Raw genomic sequence first — 5,612 nt, forward strand, 5'->3', positions numbered from 1 at the left:
AGACTTTGAGAAATCAAATTGACTTGCTGAGCCAGTATTTTGTTCTGAGCCAATATGGCATTCAAAGTATCAATCTCAAGAACTCCTTTCTTTTGATTTGTCCCATTGTTCACAGGATTCCTTTCAGAAGTGTACATGAATTGGTTATTTGCAACCATTTCAATTAGTTTTTGAGCTTCTGTAGGCGTCTTCTTCAAATGAAGAGATCCTCCAGCAGAGCTATCCAAAGACATCTTGGACAGTTCAGAGAGACCATCATAGAAAATACCTATGATGCTCCATTCAGAAAGCATGTCAGAAGGACATTTTCTGATCAATTGTTTGTATCTTTCCCAAGCTTCATAGAGGGATTCTCCTTCCTTTTGTCTGAAGGTTTGGACTTCCACTCTAAGCTTACTCAATTATTGAGGTGGAAAGAATTTTGCCAAGAAGGCATTGACTAGCTTTTCCCAAGAGTTCAGGCTTTCTTTAGGTTATGAGTCCAACCATATCCTAGCTCTGTCTCTTACAGCAAAAGGGAATAGCATAAGTCTGTAGACCTCAGGGTCAACCCCATTAGTCTTGACAGTGTCACAGATTTGCAAAAATTCAGCCAAAAACTGATGAGGATCTTCCAATGGAAGTCCATGGAACATGCAATTCTGTTGCATTAGAGAAACCAATTGAGGCTTAAGCTCAAAGTTGTTTGCTCCAATGGCAGGAATAGAGATGCTTCTCCCATAGAAGTCAGGAGTAGGTGCAGTAAAGTCACCCAGCACATTCCTTGCATTGTTGGCATTGTTGTTGTTTTCGGCTGCCATGGGTTCTTCTTGTTTGAAGATTTCTGTTAGGTCCTCTACAGAGAGTTGTGCCTTAGCTTCTCTTAGCTTTCGCTTCAAGGTCCTTTCAGGTTCAGGGTCAGCCTCAACAAAAATGCTTTTGTCTTTGCTCCTGCTCATATGAAAGAGAAGAGAACAAGAAAATGTGGAATCCTCTATGTCACAGTATAGAGATTCCTTGACGTGTCAGAGGAACAGAAAAATAGAAGGAAGAGGTAGAAGAATTCGAACTTAGTGAGATAGAGTTCGAATTGTGCATTGAGGAGGAGTGGTACTCCATAAATAGAAGGATGTGAGAAGAGGGGAAGAGATTTTTCGAAAATTAGTTAAAAAAATTAAAAAAAAAAACATTTTGAAAAAAAATTTGAAGAAGATATGATTGAAAACTTTTTTGAAAAAGATGTGATTAAAAAGATATGATTGAAGAGTTATGGTTTTAAAAAGATGTGATTGAGAAGATATGATTTGAAAACAATTTAAAAAGATTTGATTTAAAAAAAAATATTAATGTCTTGGCTAACAAGAAAAGATATGATTCAGACTTTAAACCTTTCTCAATAGAAAAGGCAACTTACTTGAAATGCTGAATCAAATCATTAATTGTTAGCAAGTATTTTTGAAAAAAGAAAGGAAAGAAATTGATTTTGAAAAAGATTTGATTTTGAAAAACATTGAAAACTTGAAAAAAATTTGCATTAAAAACAAAATCTTCCTTCTTGTGCCATCCTGGCGTTAAACGCCCAGAATGGTGCACATTCTGGCGTTTAACGCCCAAAGCACTACCCTTTTGGGCGTTAAACGCCCAGCCAGGTATCCTGGCTGGCGTTTAAACGCCAGTTTTTCTTCTTCATTGGGCGTTTTGAACGCCCAGCTTTTACTGTATAATTCCTCTGCTGCATGTACTGAATCTTCAGTTCCCTGTATTATTGACTTGAAAATAGAACCAAGATCAAATAAACAATGCATGCAAGACACCAAACTTAAAATGAGACACTAGACTCAACAAGAAACATAAAATATTTTTGGTTTTTATGATTTTGTAATTTTTTTTGGATTTTTCGAAAATTAAGTGGAAAAGAAAATAAAGGTATCAAAATTCTTAATGAGAATTCCAGGAATCATGCAATGTTAGTCTAAAGCTTCAGTCTAAAGGAATTAGACATGGATAGCCAAGCTTCAGCAGGACATTGCACTCAAGAGCTAAATTGATGAGAATCAATCAGCTTTGGTGATGATAAGATCATCACCTTGAAACACTAGAATTCATTCTTAAGAACTCTGAAAAATACCTAATCTAAGCAACAAGATGAACCGTCAGTTGTCCATACTCGAAACAATCCCCGGCAACGGCGCCAAAAACTTGGTGCACGAAATCGTGATCTCTTCTTTTCACAACTCAAATAATCCCTAGTAATGGCCCCAAAGACTTGGTGCTCAATACCATGGCATCACAACTTCGCACAACTAACCAGCAAGTGCACTGGGTCGTCCAAGTAATAAACCTTACGCGAGTAAGGGTCGATCCCACGGAGATTGTTGGTATGAAGCAAGCTATGGTCACCTTGTAAATCTCAGTCAGGCAGACTCAAATGGTTATGGATGATATATGAATAAAACATAAAGATAAAGATAGAGATACTTATATAATTCATTGGTGAGAATTTCAGATAAGTGAATAGAGATGTTTTGTCCCTTCCGTCTCTCTGCTTTCCTACTGTCTTCAACCAATCCTTCTTACTCCTTTCCATGGCAAGCTGTATGTTGGGCATCACCGTTGTCAATGGCTACAGTCCCGTCCTCTCAGTGAAAATGCTCAACGCACCCTGTCACAGCACGGCTATTCAGCTGTCGGTTCTCGATCATGTCGGAATAGAATCCAGTGATTCTTTTGCGTCTGTCACTAACGCCCCACAATCGCGAGTTTGAAGATCGTCACAGTCATTCAATCATTGAATCCTACTCAGAATACCACAGACAAGGTTTAGACCTTCCGGATTCTCTTGAATGCCGCCATCAATTCTAGCTTATACCACGAAGATTCCGGTTAAAGAATCCAAGAGATAAACATTCAAGCCTTGTTTGCTTGTAGAACGGAGGTGGTTGTCAGGCACTCGTTCATAAGTGAGAATGATGATGAGCGTCACATAATCATCACATTCATCAAGTTCTTGAGTGCGAATGAATATCTTGGAATAAGAACAAGCTGAATTGAATAGAAGAACAATAGTAATTGCATTAATACTCGAGGTACAGCAGAGCTCCACACCTTAATCTATGGTGTGTAGAAACTCCACCGTTGAAAATACATAAGAACAAGGTCTAGGCATGGCCATGAGGCCAGCCTCCCAAAGAGGGTTCAATCATAAAAACATGATCAAAAGATGAAAAATACAATAGTAAAAGGTCCTACTTATAGGGAACTAGTAGCTTAAGAATTACAAAGATGAGTAAAAGACATAAAAATCCACTTCCGGGCCCACTTGGTGTGTGCTTAGGCTGAGCATTGAAGCATTTTCGTGTAGAGACTCTTCTTGGAGTTAAACGCCAGTTTTGTGCCAGTTTGGGCGTTTAACTCCCATTCTTGTGCCAGTTCCGGCGTTAAACGCCGGGCAGTTTTGAGCTGATTTGGAAAGCCGGTTTGGGCCATCAAATCTTGGGCAAAGTATGAACTATTATATATTTCTGGAAAGCCCAGGATGTCTACTTTCCAACGTCATTGAGAGCGCACCAATTGGGCTTCTGTAGCTCCAGAAAATCCACTTCGAGTGCAGGGAGGTCAGAATCCAACAGCATCTGCAGTCCTTTTCAGTCTCTGAATCAGATTTTTGCTCAGGTCCCTCAATTTCAGCCAGAAAATACCTGAAATCACAGAAAAACACACAAACTCATAGTAAAGTCCAGAAAAGTGAATTTTAACTAAAAACTAATAAAAATATAATAAAAACTAACTAAATCCTACTAGAAACATACTAAAAACAATGACAAAAAGCGTACAAATTATCCGCTCATCAGTGCGCGATCTGCTGAATTACAAGAGTCACTGGCAGAGATTCTGGGCCGCATTTCAACCCAGTTTTCGGCCCAGAAACACAGATTAAAGTCAGGGAACTTGCAGGACTTCAGGGGATGCTCTCATAATTCACTTTTTACGATTTTAGATGTAGTTTTTAGAGAGAGAGGTTCTCTCCTCTCTCTTAGGATTAGGATTAGGATTAGGATTTCAACTTCTTCATCACAGATTCAATATTCCTTTTACTATTTATTTTCTCTTCTATTTTTGTTTACTCTGATGCTTTTATTTGTGTTTGGATTATATTGCCCAATTGGCTTATGGATATTGTCCGTGTTAGAATTGACATTTTCATTCAATATAATTTGAGGTATTCCAGATATTTATGATTTCAGTTTAGTTTTCTATATTTTTGGCTTTGGTTGATTAATTGGTAACTCTTGAGTTATCAAACTCATTGTTGACTGAAAATTGGAATTTTTCAAGAATTAATTCGAGATCCAATAACTCTAACTTTTTCCAAGGAAAGAATGGGACTTGAGGATTTGAATTAATTCATTTACTTAACTTACCTTCATAGTTAGAGGTTAACAAAGTGGGGGAAAATCCAATTCTCATCATAATTGATAAGGATAACTAGGATAGGACTTCTAATTTCTCATACCTTGCCAAGAGTTTATTTTACTTGTCATTCAACTAACTTTTTACCTTAATCCAAAACCCCAAAACACACTTTTTCATAACCAATAATAAGAACATACCTCCCTGCAATTCCTTGATAAGAGGACCCGAGGTTTAAATACTCGGTTATCAATTTTAAAAGGGGTTTGTTACTTGTGACAACCAAAACTTTTGTACGAAGGGATTTCTGTTAGTTTAGAAGCTATATCTACAACGCGAATATTTTTATAGATTCTTTACTAGAAAAAATCCTAACGTTAGTGCTTCACCATGAAGAAGGTGATGATCCGTGACACTCATCACCTTCCTCAATCCACGAACGTGTGCCTGACAACCACCTCCATTCTACATCAGATTGAATGAATGTCTCTTAGATTCCTTAATCAAAATCTTCGTGGTATAAGCTAGATATGATGGCGGCATTCATGAGAATCCAGAAAGTCTAAACCTTGTCTGTAGTATTCCGAGTAGGATTCAAGGATTGAGTGGCTGTGACGAGCTTCAAACTCGCGAGTGTTGGGCGTAGTGACAGACGCAAAAGGATCAATGGATCTTATTCCGACATGATCGAGAACCAACAGATGATTAGTCGTGCTGTGACACAGCATTTGGACCATTTTCACTGAGAGAATGGGAAGTAGCCATTGACAACGGTGACACCCTATATACAGCTTGCCATGGATGGGACTTTGCACTTTTGAAAGTGAGGAAGCATTATGTTACAAGAATTCAGAAGACAAAGCATCTCCAAAACTCCAACATATTCTCCATTATTGCATAATAAGTATTTCAAATTTTTCAACATTATTTACGATTTTTATTCCAATTTTGTATTAATTAATCCATGTCCTCTTGTTCATTTGCAAGTCAACTGATAATCACAACTGATAACCATAGCTTGCTTCAAATCAACAATCTCTGTGGGATTCGACCCATACTCACGTAAGGTATTACTTGGACGACCCAGTGCACTTGCTGGTTAGTTATGCAGAATTACATAGTGTGAAGTAATTTTTGTGCACCAGCATGCCACTTGAATGCTGGGCGTGGCACGCCAGCTACAGGAGCAAGGAAGCATGCAGTATGGGCGTGGCACACCAGCT

The 5,612-nt window shown here is 38.2% G+C and overlaps 1 non-coding gene across 1 annotated transcript; it reads left to right on the forward strand.

Moving 5' to 3' along the window:
• Positions 1-287: 287 nt before the first annotated feature.
• Positions 288-395, forward strand: LOC130984351 (small nucleolar RNA R71). Its single transcript, XR_009088292.1, has one exon. It is a non-coding gene; the product is annotated as a small nucleolar RNA R71 (small nucleolar RNA).
• The last annotated feature ends 5,217 nt before the right edge of the window (positions 396-5,612 follow it).

Source organism: Arachis stenosperma, chromosome 5 (genome assembly GCF_014773155.1).
Source record: "Arachis stenosperma cultivar V10309 chromosome 5, arast.V10309.gnm1.PFL2, whole genome shotgun sequence".
Lineage (NCBI taxonomy): Eukaryota > Viridiplantae > Streptophyta > Magnoliopsida > Fabales > Fabaceae > Arachis > Arachis stenosperma.